At 33.5% G+C, this 10,779-nt stretch overlaps 3 non-coding genes across 3 annotated transcripts; all 3 read left to right on the forward strand.

Moving 5' to 3' along the window:
* Positions 1–388: 388 nt before the first annotated feature.
* LOC127012422 (small subunit ribosomal RNA) lies at positions 389–2,383 on the forward strand. Its single transcript, XR_007765914.1, has one exon. It is a non-coding gene; the product is annotated as a small subunit ribosomal RNA (ribosomal RNA).
* A 1,469-nt stretch (positions 2,384–3,852) lies between these two features.
* On the forward strand, positions 3,853–4,031 carry LOC127012429 (5.8S ribosomal RNA). The gene has a single exon (XR_007765921.1). It is a non-coding gene; the product is annotated as a 5.8S ribosomal RNA (ribosomal RNA).
* A 402-nt stretch (positions 4,032–4,433) lies between these two features.
* LOC127012427 (large subunit ribosomal RNA) lies at positions 4,434–8,404 on the forward strand. Its single transcript, XR_007765919.1, has one exon. It is a non-coding gene; the product is annotated as a large subunit ribosomal RNA (ribosomal RNA).
* The last annotated feature ends 2,375 nt before the right edge of the window (positions 8,405–10,779 follow it).

Consider the following 10,779-nt stretch of genomic DNA (forward strand, 5'->3'; position numbering starts at 1 on the left):
AGACTTATATGGATATATATAGATAAATTTTAAATTTATCGTCAAAATACAAATGATTAACTCAATATCTTATATTGGTTAAACAAAAATTGTACATGTGTGGATACAATATATTATGTATGTCGAACAAAAATGATATTTTAGAATGAAATGTGCATATATAAAGAAAATATATGAAAAATAAATATTGTGTTTATAAAGAATATGATTCTTTTTGACATCAATAAAAACTTGTTATTATTAGTGGCGAAACAAGTATAAATTGGAAAACAAACGTATACGAATGCTATATAAAAATGGCCGTATTCGATAGAAATAAAATCTATAACAACATATATATTGCTAATTTCTATTCAAAAAATATGAATGAAATATGAATAAAAACATTATTCTGGTTGATCCTGCCAGTAGTTATATGCTTGTCTCAAAGATTAAGCCATGCATGTCTAAGTACACACGAATTAAAAGTGAAACCGCAAAAGGCTCATTATATCAGTTATGGTTCCTTAGATCGTTAACAGTTACTTGGATAACTGTGGTAATTCTAGAGCTAATACATGCAATTAAAACATGAACCTTATGGAACATGTGCTTTTATTAGGCTAAAACCAAGCGATCGCAAGATCGTTATATTGGTTGAACTCTAGATAACATGCAGATCGTATGGTCTTGTACCGACGACAGATCTTTCAAATGTCTGCCCTATCAACTTTTGATGGTAGTATCTAGGACTACCATGGTTGCAACGGGTAACGGGGAATCAGGGTTCGATTCCGGAGAGGGAGCCTGAGAAACGGCTACCACATCTAAGGAAGGCAGCAGGCGCGTAAATTACCCACTCCCAGCTCGGGGAGGTAGTGACGAAAAATAACAATACAGGACTCATATCCGAGGCCCTGTAATTGGAATGAGTACACTTTAAATCCTTTAACAAGGACCAATTGGAGGGCAAGTCTGGTGCCAGCAGCCGCGGTAATTCCAGCTCCAATAGCGTATATTAAAGTTGTTGCGGTTAAAACGTTCGTAGTTGAACTTGTGCTTCATACGGGTAGTACAACTTACAATTGTGGTTAGTACTATACCTTTATGTATGTAAGCGTATTACCGGTGGAGTTCTTACATGTGCTTAGATACTTGTATTTTTTCATATGTTCCTCCTATTTAAAAACCTGCATTAGTGCTCTTAAACGAGTGTTATTGTGGGCCGGTACAATTACTTTGAACAAATTAGAGTGCTTAAAGCAGGCTTCAAATGCCTGAATATTCTGTGCATGGGATAATGAAATAAGACCTCTGTTCTGCTTTCATTGGTTTTCAGATCAAGAGGTAATGATTAATAGAAGCAGTTTGGGGGCATTAGTATTACGACGCGAGAGGTGAAATTCTTGGACCGTCGTAAGACTAACTTAAGCGAAAGCATTTGCCAAAGATGTTTTCATTAATCAAGAACGAAAGTTAGAGGTTCGAAGGCGATCAGATACCGCCCTAGTTCTAACCATAAACGATGCCAGCTAGCAATTGGGTGTAGCTACTTTTATGGCTCTCTCAGTCGCTTCCCGGGAAACCAAAGCTTTTGGGCTCCGGGGGAAGTATGGTTGCAAAGCTGAAACTTAAAGGAATTGACGGAAGGGCACCACCAGGAGTGGAGCCTGCGGCTTAATTTGACTCAACACGGGAAAACTTACCAGGTCCGAACATAAGTGTGTAAGACAGATTGATAGCTCTTTCTCGAATCTATGGGTGGTGGTGCATGGCCGTTCTTAGTTCGTGGAGTGATTTGTCTGGTTAATTCCGATAACGAACGAGACTCAAATATATTAAATAGATATCTTCAGGATTATGGTGTTGAAGCTTATATAGCCTTCATTCATGGTGGCAGTAAAATGTTTATTGTGTTTGAATGTGTTTATATAAGTGGAGCCGTACCTGTTGGTTTGTCCCATTATAAGGACACTAGCTTCTTAAATGGACAAATTGCGTCTAGCAATAATGAGATTGAGCAATAACAGGTCTGTGATGCCCTTAGATGTCCTGGGCTGCACGCGCGCTACAATGAAAGTATCAACGTGTATTTCCTAGACCGAGAGGTCCGGGTAAACCGCTGAACCACTTTCATGCTTGGGATTGTGAACTGAAACTGTTCACATGAACTTGGAATTCCCAGTAAGTGTGAGTCATTAACTCGCATTGATTACGTCCCTGCCCTTTGTACACACCGCCCGTCGCTACTACCGATTGAATTATTTAGTGAGGTCTCCGGACGTGATCACTGTGACGCCTTGCGTGTTACGGTTGTTTCGCAAAAGTTGACCGAACTTGATTATTTAGAGGAAGTAAAAGTCGTAACAAGGTTTCCGTAGGTGAACCTGCGGAAGGATCATTAATGTTTTAATATCCTTACCGTTAATAAAATATTTGTTTATATTATAATAAATACATTATAGTATTACAAATAAAATATGAATTGCCAAAATGTATATGAGATCTATTATAGATCAAATGAAATTTCGAACAAGCAAATCGAAATAATGCAAATATTAAAATTATATATTGTATTTAATACATATGAGAGAAATTAATAAGCAGCCAAAGCAAACAAATAAAAATTCGAACAAGCAAATCGAATTATTAAAATAATAATATTAAATTATTATTGTATATCCTTACCGTTAATAAAATATTTGTTTATATTATAATAAATACATTATAATAATACAAATAAAATATGAATTGCCAAAATGTATATGAGATCTAATATAGATCAAATAAAATTTCGAACAAGCAAATCGAAATAATGCAAATATTAAAATTATATATTGTATTTAATACATATGAGAGAAATAATAAGCAGCCAAAGCAAACAAATAAAAATTCGAACAAGCAAATCGAATTATTAAAATAATAATATTAAATTATTATTGTATATCCTTACCGTTAATAAAATATTTGTTTATATTATAATAAATACATTATAGTATTACAAATAAAATATGAATTGCCAAAATGTATATGAGATCTATTATAGATCAAATGAAATTTCGAACAAGCAAATCGAAATAATGCAAATATTAAAATTATATATTGTATTTAATACATATGAGAGAAATTAATAAGCAGCCAAAGCAAACAAATAAAAATTCGAACAAGCAAATCGAATTATTAAAATAATAATATTAAATTATTATTGTATATCCTTACCGTTAATAAAATATTTGTTTATATTATAATAAATACATTATAGTAATACAAATAAAATATGAATTGCCAAAATGTATATGATCTAATATAGATCAAATGAAATTTCGAACAAGCAAATCGAAATAATGCAAATATTAAAATTATATATTGTATTTAATACATATGAGAGAAATAATAAGCAGCCAAAACAAACAAATAAAAATTCGAACAAGCAAATCGAATTATTAAAATAATAATATTAAATTATTATTGTATATAAACACAATTAAAATACTGTGTGTATATGGACCATAATATACACGCGTTGCGATATGTATTGTTCATCTCAGTTATGCGCATACATTGGATAATGCAACAACCTAAAATGTACAATGTTGTACCTGGTTTTATACAGGTTAATGTTTTATATAAATTTCAATTTATATCGCTAAAAAAGTATTAATATATATATATATATATTTATTTACAATAAATGCAATTTAAAAAGAAATACTTTGATATATATTGGTTATATAAAACTAAGACATTTCGCAGCATTCGTTTTAGGTATAAAAATAAATTTATTGAAGGAATTGATATATGCCAGTAAAATGGTGTATTTTTAATTTCTTTCAATAAAAACATATTTGACAAAATTAAGAAACCAATTTATAAAACTCTAAGCGGTGGATCACTCGGCTCATGGGTCGATGAAGAACGCAGCAAACTGTGCGTCATCGTGTGAACTGCAGGACACATGAACATCGACATTTTGAACGCATATCGCAGTCCATGCTGTTATGTACTTTAATTAATTTTATAGTGCTGCTTGGACTACATATGGTTGAGGGTTGTAAGACTATGCTAATTAAGTTGCTTATACAAATTTTATAATGAAATTTTATAAGCATATGGTATATTATTGGATAATAATAATTTAATTATTTTATTCATAATATTAAAAAATATATGAAAAACATTATCTCACATTAGTAAATAATTTGAATGTGAAAAACGAAGAGAAATATTTTCTTTTTCAATCAAATGATACTGAGAAATGTCTAGCATAAAAATTTATCTAGAATTGTCTCTTATTAATGATTAGAAAATAGAAAACCGTTGACAATATTATTGTTCTTCGTTGATTCGTTAAATCAAACAAATGCCATTTATATACAGATATTATTAATATAACGAATTTAATAAAATGTTTTATCATTATATATAAAGAATTAATTGCATATAAAAGTTATACACAACCTCAACTCATATGGGACTACCCCCTGAATTTAAGCATATTAATTAGGGGAGGAAAAGAAACTAACAAGGATTTTCTTAGTAGCGGCGAGCGAAAAGAAATCAGTTCAGCACTAAGTCACTTTGTCTATATGGCAAATGTGAGATGCAGTGTATGGAGCGTCAATATTCTAGTATGAGAAATTAACGATTTAAGTCCTTCTTAAATGAGGCCATTTACCCATAGAGGGTGCCAGGCCCGTATAACGTTAATGATTACTAGATGATGTTTCCAAAGAGTCGTGTTGCTTGATAGTGCAGCACTAAGTGGGTGGTAAACTCCATCTAAAACTAAATATAACCATGAGACCGATAGTAAACAAGTACCGTGAGGGAAAGTTGAAAAGAACTCTGAATAGAGAGTTAAACAGTACGTGAAACTGCTTAGAGGTTAAGCCCGATGAACCTGAATATCCGTTATGGAAAATTCATCATTAGAATTGTAATATTTAAACAATATTATGATAATAGTGTGCATTTTTTCCATATAAGGACATTGTAATCTATTAGCATACCAAATTTATCATAAAATATAACTTATAGTTTATTCAAATTAATTTGCTTGCATTTTAACACAGAATAAATGTTATTAATTTGATAAAGTGCTGATAGATTTATATGAATACAGTGCGTTAATTTTTCGGAATTATATAATGGCATAATTATCATTGATTTTTGTGTTTATTATATGCACTTGTAGGATTAACAATGCGAAAGATTCAGGATACCTTCGGGACCCGTCTTGAAACACGGACCAAGGAGTCTAACATATGTGCAAGTTATTGGGATATAAACCTAATAGCGTAATTAACTTGACTAATAATGGGATTAGTTTTTTAACTATTTATAGCTAATTAACACAATCCCGGGGCGTTCTATATAGTTATGTATAATGATATTTATATTATTTATGCCTCTAACTGGAACGTACCTTGAGCATATATGCTGTGACCCGAAAGATGGTGAACTATACTTGATCAGGTTGAAGTCAGGGGAAACCCTGATGGAAGACCGAAACAGTTCTGACGTGCAAATCGATTGTCAGAATTGAGTATAGGGGCGAAAGACCAATCGAACCATCTAGTAGCTGGTTCCTTCCGAAGTTTCCCTCAGGATAGCTGGTGCATTTTAATATTATATAAAATAATCTTATCTGGTAAAGCGAATGATTAGAGGCCTTAGGGTCGAAACGATCTTAACCTATTCTCAAACTTTAAATGGGTAAGAACCTTAACTTTCTTGATATGAAGTTCAAGGTTATGATATAATGTGCCCAGTGGGCCACTTTTGGTAAGCAGAACTGGCGCTGTGGGATGAACCAAACGTAATGTTACGGTGCCCAAATTAACAACTCATGCAGATACCATGAAAGGCGTTGGTTGCTTAAAACAGCAGGACGGTGATCATGGAAGTCGAAATCCGCTAAGGAGTGTGTAACAACTCACCTGCCGAAGCAACTAGCCCTTAAAATGGATGGCGCTTAAGTTGTATACCTATACATTACCGCTAAAGTAGATGATTTATATTACTTGTAATATAAATTTTGAAACTTTAGTGAGTAGGAAGGTACAATGGTATGCGTAGAAGTGTTTGGCGTAAGCCTGCATGGAGCTGCCATTGGTACAGATCTTGGTGGTAGTAGCAAATAATCGAATGAGACCTTGGAGGACTGAAGTGGAGAAGGGTTTCGTGTGAACAGTGGTTGATCACGAGTTAGTCGGTCCTAAGTTCAAGGCGAAAGCCGAAAATTTTCAAGTAAAATACAAATGCCAAACAAATATATATATTATATAAAATCTAGCTAAATTAATATACTTGAATAATTTTGAACGAAAGGGAATACGGTTCCAATTCCGTAACCTGTTGAGTATCCGTTTGTTATTAAATATGGGCCTCGTGCTCATCCTGGCAACAGGAACGACCATAAAGAAGCCGTCGAGAGATATCGGAAGAGTTTTCTTTTCTGTTTTATAGCCGTACTACCATGGAAGTCTTTCGCAGAGAGATATGGTAGATGGGCTAGAAGAGCATGACATATACTGTTGTGTCGATATTTTCTCCTCGGACCTTGAAAATTTATGGTGGGGACACCCAAACTTCTCAACAGGCCGTACCAATATCCGCAGCTGGTCTCCAAGGTGAAGAGTCTCTAGTCGATAGAATAATGTAGGTAAGGGAAGTCGGCAAATTAGATCCGTAACTTCGGGATAAGGATTGGCTCTGAAGATTGAGATAGTCGGGCTTGATTGGGAAACAATAACATGGTTTATGTGCTCGTTCTGGGTAAATAGAGTTTCTAGCATTTATGTTAGTTACTTGTTCCCCGGATAGTTTAGTTACGTAGCCAATTGTGGAACTTTCTTGCTAAAATTTTTAAGAATACTAATTGGGTTAAACCAATTAGTTCTTATTAATTATAACGATTATCAATTAACAATCAATTCAGAACTGGCACGGACTTGGGGAATCCGACTGTCTAATTAAAACAAAGCATTGTGATGGCCCTAGCGGGTGTTGACACAATGTGATTTCTGCCCAGTGCTCTGAATGTCAAAGTGAAGAAATTCAAGTAAGCGCGGGTCAACGGCGGGAGTAACTATGACTCTCTTAAGGTAGCCAAATGCCTCGTCATCTAATTAGTGACGCGCATGAATGGATTAACGAGATTCCTACTGTCCCTATCTACTATCTAGCGAAACCACAGCCAAGGGAACGGGCTTGGAATAATTAGCGGGGAAAGAAGACCCTTTTGAGCTTGACTCTAATCTGGCAGTGTAAGGAGACATAAGAGGTGTAGAATAAGTGGGAGATATTAGACCTCGGTTTGGTATCGCCAATGAAATACCACTACTCTTATTGTTTCCTTACTTACTTGATTAAATGGAACGTGTATCATTTCCTAGCCATTATACGGATATATTTATTATATCTTATGGTATTGGGTTTTGATGCAAGCTTCTTGATCAAAGTATCACGAGTTTGTTATATAATCGCAAACAAATTCTTTAATAAAACGGTGCATTTATGTATTTTTGATTTGAAAATTTGGTATAACTCCAATTACTCAGGTATGATCCAATTCAAGGACATTGCCAGGTAGGGAGTTTGACTGGGGCGGTACATCTCTCAAATAATAACGGAGGTGTCCCAAGGCCAGCTCAGTGCGGACAGAAACCACACATAGAGCAAAAGGGCAAATGCTGACTTGATCTCGGTGTTCAGTACACACAGGGACAGCAAAAGCTCGGCCTATCGATCCTTTTGGTTTAAAGAGTTTTTAACAAGAGGTGTCAGAAAAGTTACCATAGGGATAACTGGCTTGTGGCGGCCAAGCGTTCATAGCGACGTCGCTTTTTGATCCTTCGATGTCGGCTCTTCCTATCATTGTGAAGCAAAATTCACCAAGCGTTGGATTGTTCACCCATGCAAGGGAACGTGAGCTGGGTTTAGACCGTCGTGAGACAGGTTAGTTTTACCCTACTAATGACAAAACGTTGTTGCGACAGCATTCCTGCGTAGTACGAGAGGAACCGCAGGTACGGACCAATGGCACAATACTTGTTCGAGCGAACAGTGGTATGACGCTACGTCCGTTGGATTATGCCTGAACGCCTCTAAGGTCGTATCCGTGCTGGACTGCAATGATAAATAAGGGGCAATTTGCATTGTATGGCTTCTAAACCATTTAAAGTTTATAATTTACTTTTTAAACGACAATGGATGTGATGCCAATGTAATTTGTAACATAGTAAATTGGGAGGATCTTTGATCACCTGATGCCGCGCTAGTTACATATAAAAGCATTATTTAATACAATGACAAAGCCTAGAATCAATTGTAAACGACTTTTGTAACAGGCAAGGTGTTGTAAGTGGTTGAGCAGCTGCCATACTGCGATCCACTGAAGCTTATCCTTTGCTTGATGATTCGATAATAAAATTGCATAATTTATTTGTTGTGTTGAACTTCTTATATAAAGTTCAACCAACAATCTATTTGTATGCATTGATTGTTTGCTTGGCTTTGTGGCGAATTTTTAATCCTTTATATATTACATTCCTAAGGTCTAGATTTTCAAGTAAGAGACCAATTTGATTAACATATCAATATAAGTACAACTCGACCATCTAATAATAACAATATGAATCGTCATCTTATTAGTGACGCGAAGATTGGCAAACATATAATATAAAAATATTCCTAAGGTCTAGATTTTCAAGTAAGAGACCAATTTGATTAACATATCAATATAAGTACAACTCGACCATCTAATAATAACAATATGAATCGTCATCTTATTAGTGACGCGAAGATTGGCAAACATATAATATAAAAATATTCCTAAGGTCTAGATTTTCAAGTAAGAGACCAATTTGATTAACATATCAATATAAGTACAACTCGACCATCTAATAATAACAATATGAATCGTCATCTTATTAGTGACGCGAAGATTGGCAAACATATAATATAAAAATATTCCTAAGGTCTAGATTTTCAAGTAAGAGACCAATTTGATTAACATATCAATATAAGTACAACTCGACCATCTAATAATAATATGAATCGTCATCTTATTAGTGACGCGAAGATTGGCAAACATATAATATAAAAATATTCCTAAGGTCTAGATTTTCAAGTAAGAGACCAATTTGATTAACATATCAATATAAGTACAACTCGACCATCTAATAATAATATGAATCGTCATCTTATTAGTGACGCGAAGATTGGCAAACATATAATATAAAAATATTCCTAAGGTCTAGATTTTCAAGTAAGAGACCAATTTGATTAACATATCAATATAAGTACAACTCGACCATCTAATAATAACAATATGAATCGTCATCTTTTTAGTGACGCGAAGATTGGCAAACATATAATATAAAAATATTCCTAAGGTCTAGAATCTTAAGCAATAGACCAATTCAACTAAGAGTTGACATATAAAAATATGTTCCTTTTAATGTTAGCAAAATTTTATCGTCACATACTGTTAGTGACGCGAACGTTTTTTTCTCCATGTTTATATGAATGTTTATTCAAAGGTAGAAAGGCAGGATCGTTATTTTATAAGTGAAGCGATAAAAAAATATTATGCAATAGGACATCTATTTATAAATATTTTTAAGTCTTAGAAATTCAAGTAAAGAGATTCAAGAAATTCATTCAACTTAGAGCGCACATATAATTAAAACTATTCCTGAGGTTTAGAAACCAAATTAAATAAAGAGGACATATAAACGTATGTGGTATTTTGATGGTAGTAAAAATGTATCGCGATATTATTAGTGACGCGACCAATTTTTATACTCTTTGCTCCATGTGCAAATATATCTAGTGTTTAGATAGTCAATTAAAAATGACAATTTTAACTAAAAGACTTAAAAAAGTGTTTGTCAAACTTATAATTTTGTCAATACTATATAAAACGCCAATCATATCCTTATAAAAGTAAATACGGTATATGGTTATAAATACAAAACCATATATAAATAAAAAAATGAAATCGTATGTATATGGCTTATAGGTATAATACCTATAAGGCATAATAATGTATAATATTAGCAAATATACATATAAAAGTGCATAAATTGTATAGATATGGCATAAAGAAGGCATTTATGAGAATAGCTAGTAGAATTTGCCCATACACTACTAGCGAAATGAGATATTTATACCTAGTGAGGGCGGCACTAGTACTATAAATTGTGGCAAAATAAATCTTATGCAAATGCATAGGATTTTGTCAATACCGTACAAAAAACTAAGTAAAACGTATGGATATTGAAAAATAAATGGATTATATTCATAAAATACGAATATTTCTTGCATTCTCTTGTTATACGAGAGAATATCATACGGAGCGGGCAGCCCCTAGTATAGTAAGCAGTCGAATGGGAGACAGCGTGTCCAAAAACACCTATAGGGAGGTGGTCGTTGGCGGACCTCTCCTCGTATTGGTCAAACTTATGATTTTGTCAATACTATATAAAACGCCAATCATATCCATATAAAAGTGAATACAGTATATGGATATGAATAAAAAACCATACATAAATAAAAAAAAATATGTATAAAAAATTATACATATATTTATATTAAGCAATCGTATGGATGTGGCTTATAGGTATAATACCTATAAGGCATAATAATGTATAATATAGCAAATATACATATAAAAGTGCATGAATTGTATAGATATGGCATATAAGTGACATATTTATGAGAATAGCTAGTAGAATTTGCCCATACACTACTAGCGAAATGAGATATTTATACCTAGTGAGGGCGGCACTAGTA

Source organism: Drosophila biarmipes, unplaced genomic scaffold (genome assembly GCF_025231255.1).
Source record: "Drosophila biarmipes strain raj3 unplaced genomic scaffold, RU_DBia_V1.1 ptg000078l, whole genome shotgun sequence".
NCBI lineage: Eukaryota > Metazoa > Arthropoda > Insecta > Diptera > Drosophilidae > Drosophila > Drosophila biarmipes.